Raw genomic sequence first — 24,555 nt, forward strand, 5'->3', positions numbered from 1 at the left:
GTACAAATGGCTTATATTTATCATTTTAACGGTCTCATTGGTCAGCGAGACGTTCTGCGAATACGTATTGATCTGGCCGGCCGAGTAATTGGGTCGAGATTCTCCCTGGTGGGCAGGGCTTTCAGATGTACTTTCTGCCACGCCTTGCTTGGCAATGCTACCGCTTTGAGCCCATGGTGAGATTGTAGCTCTCTGACCTGTGTCCGAAACGGCAGCTGGAGTGATCTCTTTTCTTGGTGGCTGGTTCTCGTTGATGGATGATTGATTTGCAACAGCATCTTCCTGAAGGAGATGGACTGAGGATCTATTATTCATTACTTTTAGCCAGTTAGCGTCAAGGTAGATCTTCTCCAACATGTGGTTGATCTCAGAAAGCACATTCCCATCGCGGAGATGTTTTGCTGCTCCCTCGTTCTCCGTGCCGCCAATTCCCACGCTGGTGTTTGGCTGCTTCGATCTTTCCACAGGAACGTCCTTTATTAAATTGACCAAAGCCTTAAAAAGCCGTGGAGAAAGTTCCAGTGTTTCACTTCGATTCTGTGGATTCTCTTTATACAACATACGGTCTAGCAGAAATATAAATTTTTGTCATTTTTATTAACGTTTAATCCAAGAAAAATATTTACAAGAATCTTTACAACAACAAAAAAAAAACGACCAGACTGTTTCATTAATACCAGTATTTTGATGCCTACTTAGGGGTTGAAATTGTGCTGTATAACAACACCAACAACTTGCATTTATATAGCGCCTTTAATCTAGTAAAATTTCCCAAGGCGCTTCACAGGAGCATTATCAGACAAAATTGACACCAAATTCACATAAGGAGATATTAGGATAGGTGGCCAAAAGCTTGGTTGAAGAGGTTGCTTTCAAGGACTGTCTTAAAGGAGGAGGGGGAAGTGGAGAGGTGGAGAAGTTTAGGGAGGGAATTCCAGAGTTTAGATCCTTGGCAGCTAGAGGCACGACCATCAATGATGGGACGAAGGAAATTGTAAATGCAGAAGAGGCCAGAATTGGAGAAATGCAGAGTTGCCAGAGGGTTATAAGACTGGAGGAGGCTACAGAGATAGACGATGGAGATCAATGTTGGTTGGCAAGCAGAGGGGCGATGGGTGGAACGGGACCCAGTGTAAGTTAGGCTACGGGCAGCAGAGCTTTGGATGAGCTCAAGTTTATGGATGGCGGAAGATGGGAGGCCGGCCAAGAGAGCGTTGGAGTAGTTGAGTCTCAATATACATAGATGACCTAGAGGAGGGGACAGAGTGTAGTGTAACAAAATTTGCAGATGACACTAAGATTAGTGGGAAAGCGGGTTGTGTAGAGGACTCAGAGAGGCTACAAGGAGATTTGGATAGGTTAAGCGAATGGGCTAAGGTTTGGCAGATGGAATACAATATCGGAAAGTGTGAGGTCATCCACCTTGGGGAAAAAAAACAGTAAAAGGGAATATTATTTGAATGGGGAGAAATTACAACATGCTATGGTGCAGAGGGACCTGGGGGTCCTTGTGCATGAATCCCAAAAGGTTAGTTTGCAGGTGCAGCAGGTAATCAGGAAGGCAAATGGAATGTTGGCCTTCATTGCGAGAGGGATGGAGTACAAAAGCAGGGAGGTGTTGCCGCAACTGTATAAGGTATTGGTAAGGCCGCACCTGGAGTACTGCGTGCAGTTTTGGTCACCTTACTTAAGGAAGGATATACTAGCTTTGGAAGGGGTACAGAGACGATTCACTAGGCTGATTCGAGAAATGAGGGGGTTACCTTATGATGATAGATTGAGTAGACTGGGTCTTTACTCCTTGGAGTTCAGAAGGATGAGGGGTGATCTTATAGAAACATTTAAAATAATGAAAGGGATAGACAAGATAGAGGCAGAGAGGTTGTTTCCATTGGTGGGGGAGACTAGAACTAGGGGGCACAGCCTCAAAATACGGAGGAGCCAATTTAAAACCGAGTTGAGAAGGAATTTCTTCTCCCAGAGGGTTGTGAATCTGTGGAATTCTCTGCCCAAGGAAGCAGTTGAGGCTGGCTCATTGAATGTTTTCAAGTCAAAGATAGATAGATTTTTAAGCAATAAGGGAATTAAGGGTTATGGGGAGAGGGCGGGTAAGTGGAGCTGAGTCCACGACCAGATCAGCCATGATCTTATTGAATGGCGGAGCAGGCTCGAGGGGCTAGATGGCCTACTCCTGTTCCTAATTCTTATGTTCTTAAGGTAACAAAGGGATGGATATGAGTTTCAGCAGCGGATGGGCTAAGGCAGGAGCGGAGACGGAACAATATTACGGCGGTAGAAACAGGCGGCCTTGCTGATGTGGAGGATATGGGGAGGATATGGTGTCAGAAGCTCAGCACAGGGTCGAACAGGACATTGAGGTTGCGAACAGTCTGGTTCAGCCTCAGACAGTGGCCAGGGAGGGGAATGGAATCGGTGGCTAGGGAGCGGAGTTTGTGGCGGGGGCTGAAGACTTAGGGCTAGATATTTGATACCGCCCGCTTTGAGGCAGTGATGCCGCTGGGGCGCTATCTCTAGCGCCGGGCAATATCCAGTGCCTCAAAATGGGTTATTCAGTTGTGTCGCCCCACGAGGAGAGTGGAGCGCTAAGAGAATCGTTCCACACTCCTCTTCGGATGGCAACGCCTCACCCACACTTCCCCACTACTGCAACAAATAAATGAAAGTTACTGAATCAGTTACACACCTGACCTAGGTGGGGGGGTACTAAAGAAAATGCTAGCGTTAAATTCTGGAATCCATTGCGCGTGCTCCAAAGTCCGATTTGAAATCCCAAGAAAAGCCGAGTCTTAAAGGTGCCGCGTAGTAATGCACCGTTAAAGTTTTCAAAATCACTTGTTGTCAACCTGCACTTGGTCTGTGATGCTCAGCACCCAGGCAACCTGGTTATAATGTGCTATTATTGTCTTTTACACTACCATTGTAAAGAGTATAGAAATTAAACAGCCTTGCCTCTTTCATCGGTAAATTCACTTATAGCACGCAGTAAAGTCATCTCAAACAACGTCGATGACATATTGATAGCCTGGTGAAGATAAAAGAAGTTAAAAGAATTAAAGGCACTTTCCAAAACCTGAGCCATTCTTCTGACCCAATGTGCAGAGTTGCTGAGCAGAAGGGAGTTACAAAGCAGAATCGCAATCACTTTGCAATTGTAGAAACATAGAAACATAGGGGCCAAGTTTCGGCCTGAGTTGCTCCTGTTTTTTTGGAGCAACTGGTTTAGAATGGAGTAGCTTAGAAATTGCAATTCTCGGCAATTAGTTTGCTCCAGTTCTAGTCAGTTAGAACAGTTTCAGTTTGGAACAGATTTTTTTTTTAAAGGGGGCGTGTCCGGCCACTTACGCCCGTTTTGAAAGTTTAGGCAGTGAAAACTTACTCCAAACTAACTTAAAATGGAGTAAGTGTAGATTTTTGTACGCTCAGAAAAACCTTGTTTACACTTAGAAAATCAGGCGTAGGTTACAAATCAAGCGTAGGGAATGGGGGCGGGGGGGGTTTAAAGGGAAGTTTACAAACATTAAACACTTCAGTTTTACAAAAAGAGCCATCATCAATAATAAATGATAAATACATCAATAAATCAACCAATAAATCAATCCCAAAAAATTAATAAAAATATATATTTTTTAAAAATCAATAAATAAAACATTTTCTACTTACCGACTACAGCACCGGGAGTCCTCCAACTGGGACGCCCCCCCCCCCCCCCCCTCCGTGTGTCTCTGTCAGTGTCTCTATCTCTCTGTCTGTCAGTGTGAGTGTTTCTGACAGCGAGGGGTAGGGGAGGGGGAGGGGAGGGGTGGTGGAGGGGAGAGGGGTGGAGGGGAGGGGGAGGAGGGACGTGGAGAGGAGAGGGGGGGGTGAGTGGGGGTAGGGGGAGGGGGAGAGGAGGAGGGGGGTGAGGGGAGAGAAGGGAAGGGGGAGAGAAGGGAGGGGGGAGAAGGGGGGAGAGAAGGGGGGGGAAGAGAGAGAGAGAGAGAGAAGGGAGAGAGAGAGAGCGAGAAAGAAAGAAAGAAGAGGGAGGCTGAACGGGCCGGGCCCGACTGGGCCCAAGACTTCGAGCTTAGACTTACCGGATTGACAGGTAGGTGGCGTTGGGTCCGGGGTCTGGGGTCCGGGGGGGTCGTGAGCGCGGGTCAGAGGGAGCGCGGGTCAGTCGGTCAGTCGCGGGGGGGGGGGCGTCCGTCGGTCGGTCGGTGGGGAGGGCGGGGCGGGGCGGGCGGTCGGTGGGGTGGGGGCGGAGGTCGGTCGGGGTCGGGGGTGGGGAGGTAGGGAGCGGGGGTCGGTTGGGGGGAGGAGGTCAGGTCGGGGTCGGGGCGGAGGTCAGGAGCGGGGGTCGGTCGGGAGCGGAGGTCGGTCGGGGGAGGAGGGAGGTCAGGTCGGGAGTGGAGGCAGGTCAGGGGAGGTCGGGAGCGGAGATCGTTTGGGGGAAAGGTCGGGAGCGGAGGTCAGTAGCGGGGGTCGGGCGGGGAGGGAGGTCGGGGGGTCGGGAACGGAGGTCGGGGGGAGATCGGGAGCAGGGGAAGCAGAGGATAGGTCGGGGGGGGGGCGGACTGGTGGGGGGGGTGAGGGTAGCGGGAGTCAAGTCGGGTCGGGTTCCGGTCCGGAGGAAGCAGGAGCTGGGCGTGGGAGGCAGCCTTATACACGCAGCCCCAGTGAGGCCATTCGGCTAGGGCTAGGGGCTGCATGCTTCGGGCCCCTTCCACACAGTTTTGGGCGCCTAGAGCTACTGCACATGCGTGCCCACTGTAGCGCGCATGTGCAGAGGTCCCGGCACTGTTTTCAGCGCAGGGACCTGGCTCCGCCCCCCACAGCTTGTGCTGCGTCGCGCCCAGCTCCAAAGGACCAGCAGGGAGCCGGAGAATAGGTACGTTTTTTTTAGGCGCACTTTGTGGCGCGAAAAACCGGGCATCCAGGTTGGGGCTGCGCCGTTCTATGCGTGGCCCGAAAATAGGAGTAGGCCATTTGGCCCTTCGAGCCTGCACCACCATTCATTAAGATCATGGCTGATCATCATCTCAGTACCCCTTTCCTGCTTTCTCTCCATACCCCTTGATCCCTTTAGCCGTAAGGGCTATATCTAACTCCCTCTTGAATATATCAACGAACTGGCATCAACAACTCTCTGCGGTAGAGAATTGCATAGGTTAACAACTCTCTGAGTGAAGAAGTTTCTCCTCATCTCGGTCCTAAATGGCTTATCCCTTATCCTTAGACTGTGTCCCCTGGTTCTGGACTGCCCCAACATCGGGAACATTCTTCCTGCATCTAACCTGTCCAGTCCCATCAGAATTTTATATGTTTCTATGAGATCCCCTCTCATTCTTCTAAGCTCTAGTGAATACAGGCCAGTTGATCCAGTCTCTCCTCATATGTCAGTCCTGCCATCCCGGGAATCAGTCTGGTGAACCTTCACTGCACTCCCTCTAGCAAGAATGTCCATCCTCAGATTAGGAGACCAAAACTGAACACAATATTCCAGGTGAGGCCTCACCAAGGCCCTGTACAACTGCAGTAAGACCTCCCTGCTCCTATACTCAAATCCCCTAGCTATGAAGGCCAACATGCCATTAGCCTTCTTCACCGCCTGCTGTACCAGCATGCCAACTTTCAATGACTGATGTACCATGATACCCAGGTCTCGTTGCACCTCCCCTTTTCCTAATCTGCCGCCATTCAGATAATATTCTGCCCTCGTGTTTTTGCCACCAAAGTGGATAAGCTCACATTTATCCACATTATACTGCATCTGCCATGCATTTGCCCACTCACCTAACCTGTCCAAGTCACCCTGCAGCCTCTTAGCATCCTCCTCGCAGCTCACACCGCCACCCAGCTTAGTGTTATCTGCAAACTTGGAGATATTACACTCAATTCCTTCATCTAAATCGTTGATGTATATTGTAAATAGCTGGGGTCCCAGCACTGAGCCCTGCGGCACCCCAATAGTTACTGCCTGAACATTCTGAAAAGGACCCGTTTATCCCGACTCTCTGCTTCCTGTCTGCCAACCAGTTCTCTATCCACGTAAATACATTACCCCCAATACCATGTGCTTTAATTTTGCACACCAATCTCTTGTGTGGGACCTTGTCAAAAGCCTTTTGAAAGTCCAAATACACCACATCCACTGGTTCTCCCCTGTCCACTCGACTAGTTACATCCTCAAAAAATGTTGAAGATTTGTCAAGCATGATTTCCCTTTCATAAATCTATGGTGACTTGGACCGATCCTGTCACTGCTTTCCAAACGCACTGCTATTTCATCTTGAATAATTGATTCCAACATTTTCCCCACAACTGATGTCAGGCTAACTGGTCTATAATTCCCCGTTTTCTCTCTCCCTCCTTTCTTAAAAAGTGGTGTTACATTAGCTACCCTCCAGTCCATAGGAACTGATCCTGAGTCGATAGACTGTTGGAAAATGATCACCAATGCATCCACTATTTCTAGGACCACTTCCTTAATCACTAATCTTTTTCTCTTCACATATCTATAGAAGCTTTTGCGTTCCCAGCAAGCTTCCTCTCATGCTCTATTTTCCCCCTCCTAATTAAACCCTTTGTCCTCTTCTGCTGAATTCTAAATTTCTCCCAGTCCTCAGGGATGCTGCTGTTTCTGGCCAATTTATATGCCTCTTCCTTGGATTTAACACTTTCCTTAATTTCTCTTGCTAGCCATGGTTGAGCCACCTTCTTCGTTTTATTTTTACTCCAGACAGGGATGTACAATTGTTGAAGTTCATCCATGTGATCTTTAAATGTTTGCCATTGCCTATCCACCGTCAACCCTTTAAGTATCATTCGCCAGTTTATTCTAGCCAGTTCACGTCTCATACCATCGAAGTTACCTTTCCTTAAGTTCAGGACCTTAGTCTCTGAATTAACTGTGTCACTCTCCATCTTAATAAAGAATTCTACCATATTATGGTCACTCTTTCCCAAGGGACCTCGCACAACAGGATTGCTAATTAGTCCTTTCTCATTACACATCACCCAGTTTAGGATAGCCAGCTCTCTAGTTGGTTTCTCGACAAATAGGTCTAGAAAACCATCCCTAATACACTCCAGGAAATCCTCCTCCACCGTATTGCTACCAGTTTGGTTAGCCCAATCTATATGTAGATTAAAGTCACCCATGATAACTGCTGTACCCTTATTGCAGGCATCCCTAATTTCTTGTTTGATGCTGTCCCCAACCTCACTACTACTGTTTGGTGGTCTGTACACAACTCCCACTAGCGTTTTCTGCCCTTTGGTATTCCACAGCTCTACCCATACAGATTCCACATCATCCAAGCTAATGTCCTTCCTTACTATTGCGTTAATTTTCTCTTTAACCAGCAACGCTACCCCACCTCTCTTTCCTTTCTGTCTATCCTTCCTGAATGTTGAATACCCCTGGATGTTGAGTTCCCAGTCTTGGTCACCCTGGAGCCATGTCTCCATAATGCCAATTATATAATAGTTGTTAATAGCTGCCTGCACAGTTAATTCATCCACCTTATTACGAATACTCCTCGCATTGAGGTACAGAGCCTTCAGGCTTGTCTTTTTAACTCCCTTTGCCCCTTTAGAATTTTGCTGTAATGTGACATTTTTTGATTTTTGTCTTGGGTTTCTCTGCCCTCCACTTTTACTTTTCTTCTTTCTATCTTTTGCTTCTGCCCTCATTCTACTTCCCTCTGTCTCCCTGCGTGGGTTCCCATTCCCCTGCCATATTAGTTTAACCCCTCCCCAACAGCACTAGCAGACACTCCCCCCTAGGACATTGGTTATGGTCCTGCCCAGGTGCAGCCCATCCAGTTTGTACTGATCCCACCTCCCCCAGGAATTTGAATCCCTCTCTCTTGCACCATTCCTCAAGCCACGTATTCATCTTAGCTATCCTGCAATTCCTACTCTGACTAGCACGTGGCATTGGTAGCAATCCTGAGATTACTACCTTTGAGATCCTACTTTTTAATTTAACTCCCAGCTCCCTAAATTCAGCTTGTAGGACCTCATCCCGTTTTTTACCTATATCGTTGGTACCTATATGCACCACGACAACTGGCTGTTCACCTTCCCCCTCCAAAATGTCCTGCAGCCGCTCCGAGACATCCATGATCCTTGCACCAGGGAGGCAACATACCATCCTGGAGCCTCAATTGCGGCCACAGAAACGTCTATTTATTCCCCTTACAATAGAATTCCCTACCACTATAGCTCTCCCACTCTTTTTCCTGTCCTCCTGTGCAGCAGAGCCATCCATGGTGCCATGAACTTGGCTGCTGCTGCCCTCCCCCGGTGAGTCATTCCCCCCCAACAGCACCCAAGGCAGTGTATCTGCTTTGGAGGGGGATGACCGCAGGGGACCCCTTCACTACCTTCCTTCTACTGCTCTTCCTGATGGTCACCCATTCCCTGTCTACCTAGTAACCTTTAGCTGCAGTGTGACTAACTCACTAAACGTGCTTTTCACGATAGCCTCAGCATCGCGGATGCTCCAGAGTGAATCCATGCGAAGCTCCAGTGCCGCAATGCGGTCTGTCAGGTGCTACAGCAGGATACAATCCTGCACATGTAGTCGTCAGGGACACAGGAAACGTCCCTGAGTTTCCACATAGCACAGGAGGAGCATGACATGGGTCTGGGCTCTCCTGCCATGACTTAACCCTTAAATTAACTTAATTTGGCAATTACCTTTACACACACCTAAAATTCTCATATGAAATTCCTTTGGTTGCTATGTAACAGAGGTGTTAACCTGCGGATTATTATATATTAGATCGAATTTGCAACATAGGAACAGGCCATTCGGTCAATGTTCTTGTTATTTTTACTTTTGGGTGCGCGGCCCCTTTAAGGGGTTGTGGGGCCCACTCAAGATATCGCACATGCGCGGTTTTTCCCATTTAAAAGCCGGTGAATCGGCTGCGCGGGATCTCCAGAGCGCTGCATGGCCATGCAGCTTAAAGGGAACATTGCATTTGGTCCAACATGTCCGTGCTGGTGTTTATGCTCCACACGAGCCTCCTCCCACCCTACTTGACCTCACCCTATCAGCACATTCCTTTCTCCTTCATGTGTTTATCTGGCTTCCCCTTAAGTGCATCCACACTATTCATCGCAATCGTTCCACGAGCTCCACATTCTCACCACTCTCTGGGTAATGAAGTTACAGTATACATTGTGATTTCAAGTGCAAGAGAATGAAATTGTACAACATTTTGGGATTGGTATATGCAACGGCCATGGTGTCATTGTTGACATCAAAGTGGTTTTTGCGCAAGATGTTGTTATTTCGGGGTAAATTACTGTCACTCCAAGTTTACTAAGTGACAATCAATACTGACAAGCAATTGAATTGATATATAACCATAATATATTACAATTGATTTATATGTCGTGGACTTCTTGTTTGATGAGATGGAGAAATGTTTTTCACGCAGCGAGTTATGGTGATCTAGAACGCGCTGCCTGAAACGGCGGTGGAAGCAGATTCAATAGTAACTTTCAAACGGGGGATTGAATAAATATTTGAAGGAGAAATACGGACAGGGCTATGTGGGAAAGGGCAGGAGGAGTGGGATTAATTGGATGGTTCTTTCAAAGAGCCGGCACAGGCACGATGGGCCGAATAAGCTCCTTCTGTGCTGTGTCATTCTATGATTCTACGACGAGCCTGTGTTTGGGAAGCACCATTCTGTCATGCCTCCAAGTGGCAAACTGTTATAAAGCTGCCTGTCGCACCCGCAGTGCTCACCGCCACCACTAGATGGAGCTTCACGAGCTCCAGGAGCGAATGACCCCGGACCAACTCCTGGTGCACTCGAAGAGGAATTTGATTTGTGCTGACTTTCCATGGGCAAAGAGCCACTGGTCTGTTATAAAATTTTAACAGAGAAACAACAGAGAACACCATAAAACACGAGGTTGAATTCCTGCTGCCAGTTCAAAGCCCACATGTACATGGTTACCGAGCTGTGTATATGTATCACACTTATTCATTGTCAAATTTATAGATTTATGCCACAAGTTGAGTGATATACATTGGTCAGAAGAAAATATACAAATTAACCGTCCATAAATGTTTCATGTTTTAAAAAATATATTTGCATTTTATTTTAAGGAAGATTCATTATTATTGTATTTTAAAAGCCTGCATATATAGCCTGTAATACTGCTTTAGAATGCTGTTAAAGAATCAGTCATAGAATGTTACAGCACAGAAGGAGGCCATTCGGCCCTTCGTGCCTGTGCCGTGCCTTGGTAGAGATACCCAATTAGTCCCACTCCCCCTGCTCTTTCCCCATATCCCTGTAATGTTTCCCCTTCAAGTATTTATCCAATTCTCTTCTGAAAGTTACTGTCAAATCTGCTTTCACCGCCCTTTCAGGCAGCGCGTTCCAGATCACAACAACTCTCTGCATAAAACAATGTTTCCTTATGTCGCCTCTGGTTTCTTTGCCAATCACCTTCAATCTGTGTCCTCTGGTTACCGAGCTATGTATTTGTATCACATTTATTCATTGTCAAATTTATAGATTTATGCTACAAGCTGTTTACAGTTGATAGGGTGGATGTATGAAGTTATTCTGCCGACTAGGATTTACTCATTGTTAGATCAGCAGATTAATTGATTATTCAACCTATTGATGTTTAAAATCATAGAATCATAGAAATTTACAGAAGGAGGCCATTTCAACCCATCGTGTCCGCGCCGGCCGACAAAGAGCTATCCAGCCTAATCCCACTTTCCAGGTCTTGGTCCATAGCCCTGTAGGTTACGCCACTTCAAGTGCATTTCTAAGTACTTTTTAAATGCTGAGGGTTTCTGCCTCTATCACCCTTTCAGGCAACGAGTTCCAGACCCCCACCACCCTGTGGGTGAAAAAAGTTTCCCCTCAAATCCCCTCTAAAACTCCTACCAATTACTTGAAATCTATGCCCCCTGGTTGTTGACTCCTCTGCTAAGGGGAATGGGTCCTTCCTATCCATTCTATCCAGGCCGCTCATAATTTTATACACCTCAATAAGGTCTCCCCTCAGCCTCCTCTGTTCCAAAGAAAACAACCCCAGCCTATCCAATCTTTCCTCATAGCTAAATTCTCCAGTCCAGGTAACATCCTCGTAAATCTCTTTTGTACCCTCTCGAGTGTAATCACATCTTTCCTGTAATGTGGTGACCAGAACTGCACGCAGTACTCTAGCTGTGGCCTAACTTTGTGAAATCTTTGTCAAAAAGAAAAGGCCATGAAAGTTGCACAAACCCAAATGGATCACTTCCGGCCCGCACTAGGCGGTTGGCCCTTGAAGGCCGACTTTTTTTTCCCCTTTTGCAGTGCCTGGGGAACACTCAGTTGCCCCGGGGTTTCTGAGGCTTGTCCGAAAGAGCGGCCGATTGCAGGCGTAGGCACAGCATTGCTGGGGAACTACTGTAGGAGCGGGTGGTCCACGACCCTCCCACCTCAACGTCTGCCATGGGACATCTAAATGCGAGAGTGTCCCTAAATGCTGAGAGTGGAAGCAGTTCAGAGAAGGCCTTTATTGCAAAGGGGATGGAGTATAAAAGCAGGGAAGTCTTGTTACAGCTATACAGTATTGGTGAGGCCACACCTGGAACACTGCGCGCAGTTTTGGTTTCCATATTTACGAAAGGATATGTTTGCTTTGGAGGCAGTTCAGAGAAGGTTCACTAGGTTGATTCCGGGGATGAGGGGGTTGACTTATGAGGAAAGGTTGAGTAGGTTGGGCCTCTACTTATTGGAATTCAGAAGAATGAGAGGTGACCTTATCGAAACATATAAGATTATGAGGGGGCTCGACAAGGTGGATGCAGAAAGGATGTTTCCACTGATGGGGAGACTAGAACTAGAGGGCATGATCTTAGAATAAGGGGCCACCCATTTAAAACTGAGATGAGGAGAAATGTCTTCTCTCAGAGGGTTATAAATCTGTGGAATTCGCTGCCTCAGAGAGCTGTGGAAGCTGGGACATTGAATAAATTTAAGACAGAAATAGACAGTTTCTTAAACAATAAGGGGATAAGGGGTTATGGGGAGTGGGCAGGGAAGTGGAGCTGAGTCCATGATCAGATTAACCATGATCGTATTAAATGGCGGAGCAGGCTCGAGGGGCCATATGGCCTACTTCTGCTCCTATTTCTTATGTTCTTATGTTCAATCCAGGAATCACCAAGAACAAGGGTTCTCAACCTTTCTGCTTCTGAGGACCCCTCCCATGTCATAAAAATGCCACAAAAATTCCCTTGTGACACAACGCAAGTACTTTTTCTGTATGTTCTTATGTTCTTATAATCAGTCCTTTAATGTCCTCTGAAGTGGCTTTAAGGACCTCTCAATTTTAAAAAGCAATCACTATTCCACCACAGTGGAACTAGATGTCAGCTGTGGCTCAGTGGTAGCACTCTCACCTCTGAGACAGAAGGTTCTGGGTTCGGGTCCCACTCCAGAAACTTGAGCACATAAATCTAGGCCGACACTCCAGTGCAGTGCTGAGGAAGCGCTGCACTGTCGGAGGTGCTGATGTTAAACCGAGGCCCCGTCTGCTCTCTCAAGTGGACGAAAAAGATCCCATGGCACTATTTCGAAGAAGAGCAGGTGTGTTTTCCCCGGTGTCCTGGCCAATATTTATCCCTCAATCAGCATAACAAAAAAACTGATTATTTGGTCATTATCACGTTGCTGTTTGTGGGAGTTTGCGTTTCCCACATTACAACAGCGACTACACTCCAAAAGTATTTCATTGGCTGTAAAACGCTTTGAGACATCCGGTGGTTGTGAAAGGTGCTATATAAATGCAAGTCTTTCTTTCTAGGGATGGGCAATAAATGTAACCTTGGAAGTGTCATCCAGATCATGAGAACAACTAAAAAGACACTTGAAAGTCAATCATTGTATGTGAGAGACTTTGGGGTATTCTAAGAGAAGTTTTTATTGATCTAAGCTCATTCTAAGCATGGCAGGAAGATTTTTTATGTTAAGTACTTGTAGCAAATTAGACAAAAAAATTGGATTTGCAATTTCATGAGAAATATCGATCAGAGGAAATCATCACTTTCCAATATTTTATTAAAGTGCATCTAGTCTCAGTAAAGCTTGACTCCTGAAGACACATTAGCCACTTCTGTGGTTTTGGTCTCCTAATCTGAGGAAGGACATTCTTGCTATTGAGGGAGTGCAGCGAAGGTTCACCAGACAATTCCCAGGATGACAGGACTGACATATGAAGAAAGACTGGATCGACTAGGCTTATATTCACTGGAATTTAGAAGAATGAGAGGGGATCTCATAGAAACATAAAATTCTGACGGGATTTGACAGGTTAGATGCAGGAAGAATGTTCCCGATGTTGGGGAAGTCCAGAACCAGGGGTCACAGTTTAAGGATAAGGGGTAAGCCGTCTAGGACTGAGATGAGGAGAAACTTCTTCACTCAGAGAGTTGTGAACCTGTGGAATTCATTACCACAGAAAGTTGTTGAGGCCAGTTCGTTAGATATATTCAAAAGGGAGTTAGATGTGGCCCTTACAGCCAAAGGGATCAAGGGGTGTGGAGAGAAAGCAAGAATGGGGTACTTATGTTGCATGATCAACCATGATCATATTGAATGGTGGTGCAGGCTCAAAGGGCCGAATGGCCTACTCCTGCACCTATTTTCTCTGTTTCTAGTTTTGTATGTCCTTTAAAAAAAATCAAGCTGCCCAAAATTGCACTAACAGAAGTTTTGGGCTGCAAGAGACGCCTGTGACAATTGTGATCCACTAGGGAGCAGCAACTACCAGCATTAGCTTCACCCTGTTCCGATTTTTCTTATTCGTTCCTGGGATGTGGGTGTCACTGGCAAGGCCGGCATTTATTGCCTGTCCTTAATTGCCCCTTGAGAAGGTGGTGGTGAGCCGCCTTCTTGAACCGTTGCAGTCCGTGTGGTGAAGGTGCTCCCACAGTGCTGTTAGGGAGGGAGTTCCAGGATTTTGACCCAGCGATGATGAAGGAACAGCCGATATATTTCCAAGTCAGGATGACGTGTGACTCGGAGGGGAACTTTCAGGTGACAGTGTTCCCATGCGCCTGCTGCCCTTGTCCTTATAGGTGGTAGAGGTCGCAGGTTTGGGAGGTGCTGACAATTGAAACATAGAAACATAGAAAATTAGAAAATAGTTGCAGGAGCAGGCCATTCGGCCCTTCGAACCAGCACCACCATTCAATAAGATCATGGTATTTCACCTCAGTGCAGTCTGAGAGATCATGAGTTATTTTTGATGTTTTTTCCTCCTCCGTCAGAAGTTCGATTAATCTCCCTACTGCGAGTTCTGTTATGATTCAAACAAGTTCTTGGTTCTCTTTTTCAGGCCGCTTCTGATCAGCTTCCCCCACCTACTCCTTTACATATCTGGCTCTTTTTTCATAGTGTCACCCAAGGCTCAGTGGGCAGTACCCCCGCCTCTGAGTCGGCAGGTTGTGGGTTCAAATCCCACTCCAGGGTCTTGAGCGCAAAAAATCTAGGCTGACACTCCAGTGCAGTGCTGAGGGAGTGCTACATTGTCGGATGAGATGGAAAACCGAGGCCCCGTCTGCTCTCTTAGGTGGGCGTAAAAGATCCCTCGGCACTATTTTAAAGAAGAGCAGGGGAGTTCTCCCCGGCACCAGACGTAAAGAGTTTGAAGGACATTCGCTGGGCAATAGTTGGGCAAATAGCCAAAATCTCCGCCCGCGAAGGCTCTACTCCCGGGGATGTGCGTGATCGGTCAAAAGACATTCTGACAGTTCACAAGTGCCGGGTTTCAGTGCATGCGCTTCGCGCGCCTAAACCCGGAACTTGCGGGGCCTCTCCGGGGATGTGCGCACATCATACGCGCCCGGAGAGGCCGCAATTTACGGCCCAATAACTACACTGCATTATTCCTTCAGTGGCCTGGATGATAAGGTAGCAGGTTCGAGCCCAGCCTTTGAGCACATATCCTGGGCTGATACTCCAGTGTAACACTAAGCGAGTGCTGCTTTGTCAAGGAGGTGCCACCTTTGGGACGATATAATTAAACCGAAGCTCTCCCTGCCTGCGCAGGTGGATGTTAAAGATCAAATGGCACTGTTCAGTTAGGAGCAGGGAGCCCTGTCAGTGTCATAGCCAACAATCTTACCTCAACCCTACCGCCAAAAAGAGATGAACCGGTCATTCATTGCACGGCTGTAACTAGGACCTTGATGTGCCGAACAGCTGCACACAATCTCTGCCCCCACATTGACGAACTGGCATTATGGTGCGCATGAACGTTCTTGCCGATGCCCTTACACGCAGCAACAATGCTGAGAAACGCGAAAAACGGCAAGTTCTCATCCAGCCATGCTCCAAAGTGATTGTGAGATTCCTGACTGCAACGATGAAGCATGTGCGGTGTCATTAGCTCCAGATTTGATGTTCAAGTAAAGGAACTCGAAAGGTGGCAAAATGGTCTCCTGCCTTCTCGTCAGTTTGGGTACCTCGTTCTAACGACCTCAGCTGGCATCATGGACCATGAAGAGGCCAAGCGAAAACATATAGGAGGAAAAATCCTAGGATTCTTTTTCTAAAATGTGAAACCAGCCTATAATAAAACATTCAAAAGGCGCAATATAAACACAATTGTTATTTATCTTACCAGCAAGAGGAAAATTCAGATTTTGGATCAACCTTCAGCTGAAGCCGCAGGAGCATGAAACCAGCTTAGTGTAACCATCACGATCCACTGGATGGCACTCAACTCACAGAAATACCTTACAAGTTGCATTACACACAAAGCAACCCATAATAAGCTGCCTCGACAGTGAACGCATTTATTATACGTCATAAGACACTTTGGGGTCAAATTTGCCCCTTTTTTTTTCACCCGCTAGCGCCTTTTCGCCCGGGGGGGGGGAGGCGGGCGGTAGTTGCGCCTGGGCCGGAAATTGCCCCGGAGATTTGGGGGCGATTTGAAGTTAGCACCGCACCCCACAATTTGCGTCCCGGGCCAGCGCGCATCTGCCGGTGACATCATCGCTGTTATGTTCAGAATAACTCCACGAGACTGTGTTGTAAGCTCAAACCATTGCGACCTTGGCCTCTTTAATATAACTCCAAAGTGAGGCAGCAGCATGGTGGACTGCCTTTTATAGCTGCTTGCTCCAGGGTGCACAGGTGACCCATAGGTCTCCCCCAGGTGTGCCCCCTAGTGGCAAGTCTTCCACATTGGTGAGGTTCACATACATAACAATCGGCGTGCACGCCGACCCCTTTGCGCCCCGCGGGGGTAAATTGCCCCACGGGCCGCAAGGCTGGCAGGGCCGTGGACATCCGACCCGGGGTGCCCCTTGGAGAGGAGGCCGTGTGCGACCCAGACCACCATTTTGTTTTGCCAGCCGACGCTTCCGTCGGCTCGACAGTGGCGGCCCTTGTCTCGACCGGGCCGCCATCATGCAGCCCGACGCCTTTGGTGCCGGGCCAGCCCGCTTGAGATTGTCCCTGGTCATTATCATAAGCGGTCCCTCGAAACGAGGATGACTTGCTTCCATGCCGAAAGCGGATGAGTTCACAGGTGTTTCGATAATATTCCAGATCCCGAACTACATCCTGAAGGGTGGAAGATGCCTGTGCGTGGATTTTTTTAACATGTGGTGGCCGTTGCACACCAGCCACCACACGGGCCCGACAGAGCTAGGTCTTGGTCCAATGGCAAGGGTTAACCAGGACGACTGGAGACCTGCTCTGCTGCACGGACCTGGTGCACACATATCGCAGTGTGGGCTGGCCCGTGCTGCCCCTGGGCCCTCGCCGCTCCTGGGCCCTGAACTCGCGCCTCTCCTGGGCCCCGATCACATCCCTCGACAAACTCTTGGCGGCCATTGGTGGCACCCAGGGACCTGAAGAGTCCGCAGCGGCCCCCCCCTTTAAAATAAGGGGAGGGCTGTTGTGGCGCCTTGGCGCTACGCGGATGCTGACCTCTTGGGCGCGGCGCTGACCCCTCTGGAGCACCCTGCCAACGAGTCGGAGTGCCTGAGACAGCGTCTGCCTCGTTTGTGGGGTGCAAAAGGGGTGGGACTTCCCGCCCGGGCGATAAATGCCCTGGGCCTGGAAGGTTACTCCCCCCGACCGAGCAGGGGGCAATTTCGGCCCCTTTCACTATTAGAGGGAGCCATAATGTAAGTAATGCAAATTACACCCTCTCGTGTAAATAGAACCTGACCAGTCTTTTATATATTTTAACTCCTTTAATCCTTACTTACATCCTTAGTTAAAGTTGTATCAAAGGGTGAATTATTTATCATTGCACGTAATGTTCCTCATTCTTCAAAGAAAGGGGTTACATCTATCAGGTATGATTGAGCAAACTGGGACCCTTCTCTCTAGAAAAGAGAAGGCTGAGGGATGACCTGATGGGGGTCTTTATGAAGGGGTTTGATCGGGTATACACAGAGATGTTTCCACTTGCAGGGGAGACCAGAACTAGGGGCCGTAAATATAGTCACTAATAAATCCAATAGGGAATTCAGGAGAAACTTCTTTACCCAGAGAGTGGTGAGAATGTGGAACTCGCGACTACATGGAATAGTATAAATGGATTTAAGGGGAAGCTGGATAATCACATGTGGGAGAAGGGAATAGAGGGATACGTTGGATGAAGAAGGGTAAAAGGAGGCTCGTGTGGAGCATAAACAGACTGGAGCTGTTTCTGCGCCGTAAATGCTACGTACAATGTAAACCAATCTACAATAAATCTATTGAAAGCTGTAAACAGATTGGTGTACATCATATTGTGCGGCATAAGGCCCTCTTACTGTGAGATTTCACTATTAGAGGGAACCATGAAGTAATTAATGCATATTACAGTACAGGTTGAACCTCTCTTATCCGATACTATTTTATCCGGCTATCTCCCTCGTTCGGCATCAGTCCTGGCGGGGTGAGGGGGGAGGGGTCGCGACCCACACAGTGTCTTGGGGCTGACCGCTCCTCCTCTCCCCGCCACCTCCGGTGCTCCCTCCGAGGTCGGGTGGGCGCGCTGCGTCCTGAAGCCGGCCGCATTTCGGGCCCGGCTTGGCCCTGGCAACCCTCCTGCCCGTAGCACCACCACTGCTCGAGGATGCAGAGCTTGATGCCGCGGTGTAAGTTCCCCGGCCGGCAGGAGAAGCAGTTCCTCTGGTCGGAGGGCGACGGGGGCGGCGGTTGTTGCGGAAGGAGAGGGTCCGCAGCATCCTGCCGCGCTCCTGGACCGCCCCGCCGTGCACACGCAGCCTGCCGCTGTAGCCCGAGCAGCAGGTCGAGCGGCAGCACGATGTGCCGGCTGCACTGCGTGTCCACCGCCCAGGTGCAGTCCGGCTGTGCCACGGCGCGCTGCGGGCGGACGTAGTCGGGCGACGCGAAGAGCTGTGGAAGTTGCCCACCCTCTTGCCGCAGCTCCTCCTCTCCCCGCCGCCTCCAGACCGACCGAAGCTGGGCCCGAAATGCTGGCCTCCCGTCGTCCGGCAAATCCTCTTATTCGGCTCAGGCCAGGACCCGAGCGGGCCGGATAGGAGAGGTGCAACCTGTACCTCTTCTCCTCCTCCTGTGCTGCCGGCACAGGCATGATGGGCCGAATGGCCTCTTTCTGTGCTGCCTCATTCTATGATTCTAGACCATATTGGGGCCGAAATTGCCCCTTTCTATAAGGTCCGGGGCCGCCTGAAAGTGGCGGCCACGGGTTGGTGCGTACTGGCCGCCGAGTCGTTGTGGAGGGGCCGCCATACTTGATCTTGCCGTCCTTTACTTTTGTAGCGGTGTAGGGGACCGCTCCGCCCGTTTCTCCACCGCGTTACCGACCGGCGCCAACCCCTTTCAGAAATTGCCCCGCGGGACGACACGGCCACTGGTCGATGCCACTGACAGCTTTTGCTGTCGGTACCCTTTCTGTGGCTGGGCGCCGCGGCCACCCTTAAAGGGGAGGTGGCACCGCCGGCGACTCCATGTTATTTTTTTGTTAGCCGACTGCTCGGTTGGGCCGACAATTATGCCCGTGGGTTTCGGCCGGGGCCGCCAACAGGCAGCCTGGCAAGCCCCTCTTGGGTGCCAGGCCGCTGGCCCGGCCAGAACCCTCCCTGGTGGCCCAGTGTTTGCCACTAAATTGGCTGCAGAGCTCGCAGCGGCCCTCCCCTTTAACTGAAGGCGGGGGGGGAACGTTGTGACACACGGAGCTGAGGACTTGGAGTGTCAGCCACTCCATCCCGCCCCCTACCTTCTCCCCGCTAATGGCGGCTACTCCAATCCGACCTCACTTCCGTCCCTCTCCTCTGACCGGAAACATCACCCAGAAAGCTGAATTTCTCCGGATTGTCCGCCCCACGCATCGGGGCGGACGGAACACTTGGAAAGCGATAGGTGCAACGCGTTTCGGGCAGAGGGCATTTTCGGCCCCATCATGCAACTACAACCAGACCGGTATTTTATATATAATATAAAAACTGAGAATGCTGGAAATCTCAGCGGGTCAGGCAGCATCTGTGGAGAGAAAAACAAAGTTAACGTTTCCACTCTTTGCCAACCCGAAATGTTAACTTTGTTTTTGGTGGAGAGCTTTGTGACCAGGAGCAAAGTCCAGGAATCCATGCCTACATCCCAATTCCCAATTGCATTTCTGGCCAACAATGTTCCACACTGGGAGGCCAATATTCCCTGTCGTGCGTACATATACAACAACAACTTGCATTTATACAGAGTCTTTAACGTAGCAAGATGTCCCGAGGCGCTTCATGGATGCAATTATCAAACAAAATTTGACACCGAGCCACATAAGGAGATATTAGGACAGGTGAGCAAAAGCTTAGTCACAGAGGTAGGTTTTAAGGAGCGCCTTAAAGGAGGAGGGAGAGGCGGAGAGGTTTAGAGAGGGAATTCCAGAGCTTAGGGTCTAGGTAGCTGAAGGCATGGCCGCCATGGTGGGACAAAGGAAATCGGGAATGGGCAAGAGGCCAGAATTGGAGATATTGGGCCAGAATTAGCTGCCAAAATAATGGGAAGAGTAATGGCACTTTCAGTTAATTGTGGGTAAACGGTACAGGAATTTCAGGTGCAGTTGAATGTGAACATCCAAAAGTTGCTTTCCAAGGAGACGTTAACTCTGCAAAAATGGCATCTCGCCCTTAGCCTCCCCGCACTTACCACATCCCCCTCCCTCCCACTTTAGAAAGCTGTAGACGACGGAGTGATTTAATCAAGGTTTATAAAAAGATAGACTTGGATTTACTTAGCGCCTTTCACGACCACCGGACGTCTCAAAGCACTTTACAGCCAATGAAATCTTTTTGAAGTGCAGGCACTGTTGTAATGTGGGAAACGCGGCAGCTAATTTGCGCACAGCAAGCTCCCACAAACGGCAATGTGATAATGACCAGATAATCTGTTTATTGTTGTTATGTTGATTGAGAGATAAATATTGGCCAGGGGATAACTCCCCTGCTCTTCTTCGAAATAGTGCCATGGGATCTTTTACGTCCACTTGAGAGAACAGACGGGGCCTTGGTTTAACGTCTCATCCAAAAGACGGCACCTCCGACAGTGCAACACTCCCTCAGCACTGCGCCGGAGTGTCAGCCTAGATTTATGTGCTCAAGTCCCTGGAGTGGGACTTAAACCTGTTAGGTCTTCAGATGCTCTAATAATGACTCCACAAGACAATGTGTTGTGCTTGAACTGTAGTGACCTTAGTCCATTTAATGTGTCTCCAGAGTGAGGATCACACCTGGTGGCCTGCCTTTTATACTGGGCCTGGCACACCTGTACAGGTAACCTGCAAGTCTCCCACTGCTGTGCCCTCTGGTGGCACACCTTGTGATAGTACAAGCAGTAACCATGTAGGATACATGACAGAACCCACGGCCTTCTGACTCAGAGATGAGAGTGCGACCCACTGAGCCACAGCTGACACTGTGATAAAATAATGAAGGGACTCGTCTGTGTTTATGTGAACCGATTATTTCAAGTGAATGGGTTTTGGAGGACATTTGAAAATGATGTAAAGGCAGAACCAGGTGGATGTGATGTTGCTCTTCCCCTCCCAGAGAATATTGAACCTGCAGAACAGACTGTTGGCTCATGATCTGAGCGCTGATTCACTGTATTCCTTCCAGAGAGCTAGACCTGTTTACTGACTGGGTTTGTGGGATCACCGTGTGGTCCCCTGTAATATAAGTCATGGTTAATGTGTTCTCCTGCACTAGTCTGATCGCCTAGAAAAAGGTCAGAGAGGAATTTTCAAGATTTTCTTTTCTCCAATTGGCCTGGGTTTTTAAAATCTAGTTTTTCACCTCTGGCAGATTACATGGCTGTGGGTGGGTGGGGAGTCTCTGTATCGTGATGCACAAAACGAGATGGACCAGTTGGTCTTTTCCTGTCCATCATCTTCGCATGCCATTGCCTGCAGGAGCAGGTCCTTAATATGTCTATTACCAGCGGTCATTCAAAGACTGAATGGTGGATTCTCCTTTCTGTGACTACGGCCTAGAAATCGGATTGCACCGTAAATGTTTCATCGGCATAAAACGGGCATAAAACGTGTCCAATATGGTGGGCGCTGTACGCGCATTCATTCCTTGTCTCCCGCCATATTGGTAAAGGCTCCTGCAGAGACATCCAGGTTTTACGGCCCGATTTCTAAGTTGTGAGATCGTCCTCATCTGGCAAGCGTAAGCGCTGAGGTTGTGAAGGGAAGAGAATTTGCATTGTTGATGGAGCACATTAGGAACGCAGGAACAGGAGCAGGCCATTCAGCCCTCGAGCCTGTGCCACCTCATCCCTCACTCTTTCCTTGTTTTTCCTCATGACCATGAAAACGAGACAGCAACAATGGAGCACGTACATTTCTTGTAACTGTAACTTTGTGCATTTTAAAGCAGCTTCTGATGAAAGACATACACCCAAAGCATCAGTCTGTCTTTTCTCTGCGATAAGAGCTGTTGTTTACTTCCAACATTTTCAAATATTGTCAGATTTCGAGCTTTTGAAATTTTTTTACTCGACAAAGCAGCTTTATCTAACTTTCTTGAGCTACAAAAATACCCTTTAAACAAAGAACAAGGAATATCCCTCAATCAACATAACAGGAAAAAACAGATTATCTGGTCTTCATCACATTGCTGTTTGTGGGAGTTTGCTGTGCGCAAATTGGCTGCCGCGTTTCCCACATTACAACAGTGACTACACTTCAAATGTACTTCATTGTCTGTAAAGTGCTTTGAGACGTCCGGTGGTCATGAAAGGCGCTATATAAATCTTTCCTGCTCCTGTCTACACAACTTTCTGTGCCTCCTAACTTAGTCTACAAACTTGGAAATAAAGCTCTCTATTTCTTCATCCACCTCATTATATGTATATATGTATATATAAAGCTGAGTACAGATCCCTGGGGAACACCACTTGTCACATAATGTGTCCTACTCTCTGGGGGAGAAATTGGGGTCGGCTGTGCCTCTCGTTAGCACCCCGGAGAGGGGCGCTAACAGGGTGCAAATGACTTTTTGTCCGGGTGCAGTGTCACAAACGACTCCCACTAAATTACACGGGAGTTTAGTGGCGGTGATAACTGGTAGTGCCCCGCTCCACTGCGCCAGCGATGATGATGTCATCACCACGCGCAGTCACCCGTTTTCACCCCGCAGCGAAAATTCGGTATCGTGGCGCTAGTCAAAGGGGAGTTAGTGCATGTGTGAATAAAAAAATAGGCCAACTTATTAGGCCGGATCCTTGAACGCGGGGTCTGTGCCGTGACCTGGCTTGGGCTGATGGCACGGCACCCTGCTCCGCAGTGGTCCAGGTAGGGACCCTCCCACGTGGCAATGCTACGGTCCCCCAGAGCGCGGCGCTATGCGCCGCTCCTGACCCTTCCGCCCTGTTAGCATCTTTTTGCGCTCCATTTCCTCTCGGGGGGGCGGTAAACCAAGCAGGATGGGACTGCCACACCTGGAGCAAATAGTCCCGCCTCGCGGATGTTAGTGCCCCCATACAGGGCGCTGCGCAATTTCCCTGGCCCCTGTCTCCTACTTGCCAACCCACGTCACAAGGTTACCTCAAATTTTGTGCACTTTCACTTTTGCCGATAAATGCTTGTGCTGAATCTTATCAAATGCCTTCTGGAAATCCATGTAGGCCACATCCATAGACATTCCCATTATCCATCATGCTCGGGACCTCCTCAAATAATTCAGCTGGATTAGTCAGGCGTGACCTAACCTTCACGTATCCATGCTGACTCTCTCTGATCAGATCACACTTGGGACTCAGTCACTCCGTGTCTGATGGCTAAACTTCCCCACAACTGGTGTTATACTGGTGGGTCTGTCATTTCCTGTTTTCTCCCTCCCTCCCTTTGCAAATAGTGGGGCGACATTTGCAATTCTCCAATCCAATGGCGCAATTCCTGAATCTAGAGAGCTTTGAAGAATTATGACTAATGCATCTACATAAAAGACCCAGCGCAAGATGAACATCTCTGTTTCTCCCAGCGTGGTTTTATGCACATGAAGACCTTACTCATCCAGTGGTATATGGAGAAAAATTAATTAAGAATATATTACATAAGAATATAAGAAATAGGAGCAGGAGTAGGCTATACAGCCCCTCGAGCCTGCTCCGCCATTTAATACGATCGTTGCTGATCCGATCATAGACTCAGCTCCACTTCTCTACCCGTTCCCCTTATTATTCCTATTGTACAGCTTCATTGTAATGGCAGAAAAAAATCATGATGATCTTACCTCTGTTTTTTTCTCCACTGATCTTCTTGAATGAAATCTAGGAAGTGAGTCTACAAGAAAAATTCCAGAATTATTGCTCCAAAACGACTACGCTGCTGACACCCAGCTCTACCTCAACACCACCTCTCTCGATCCCCTGCTGCCTCTGGTTTGTCACGCTGCTTGTCCGCCATCCAGTATTGGATGAGCAGAAATTTCCTCCCATTAAATATTGGGAAGACTGAAGCCAGTCTTTGGTCCCCGCCACAGCTCTGTTTCCTAGCCTCCAACTCCATCCCTCTCCCTTGCCGCTGTGTGAGGCTCAACAAGATTGTTCACAGCCTCGGTGTCCAATTTGACTGTGAGCTGAGCATTCGACCCCCCCATATCCTGTCCACCGCCAACCACCACCTCTGTAACATCACCTGTCTCCGCCCCTGCCTCAGCTCATTTACTGCTGAAACCCTCATCCATGCCTTTGTTACCACTAGACTTGACTATTCCAAAACACTGCTGTCTGACCTCCCACCTTGCACCCTCCATAAACTTGAGCTCTTCCAAAACTCTGCGGCCCGTATCCTAACGGACATCAAATTCCGTTCACCCATCACCCCTGTGCTCCTTGACCCATTGGCTCCTGGATCTTAAAATTCTCACTCTTGTCTTTAAATCCCTTCATGGCCTCGCCCCTCCATATCTCTGTAACCTCCTCCAGCCTTACAACACTCCTTCAACTCTGGCATCTTGAGCATCCCTGATTTTCATTGCTCCACCACTGGTGGCCGTAACTTCAGCTGTCCTGGCCCTAAGCT

The 24,555-nt window shown here is 48.7% G+C and overlaps 1 long non-coding RNA gene and 1 pseudogene across 1 annotated transcript; one reads left to right on the plus strand and one right to left on the minus strand.

Moving 5' to 3' along the window:
- Positions 1 to 364: 364 nt before the first annotated feature.
- Positions 365 to 23,814, minus strand: LOC139228148 (uncharacterized). Its single transcript, XR_011587507.1, has 3 exons — positions 23,765 to 23,814; positions 2,971 to 3,043; positions 365 to 566 (listed from the first exon to the last, which is right to left on the minus strand). It is a non-coding gene; the product is annotated as an uncharacterized lncRNA (long non-coding RNA).
- Positions 15,283 to 15,628, plus strand: LOC139228147 (small ribosomal subunit protein uS8-like; annotated as a pseudogene).
- Positions 23,815 to 24,555: the final 741 nt, after the last annotated feature.

Source organism: Pristiophorus japonicus, chromosome 17, assembly GCF_044704955.1.
Source record: "Pristiophorus japonicus isolate sPriJap1 chromosome 17, sPriJap1.hap1, whole genome shotgun sequence".
Taxonomy (NCBI): Eukaryota; Metazoa; Chordata; class Chondrichthyes; family Pristiophoridae; genus Pristiophorus; species Pristiophorus japonicus.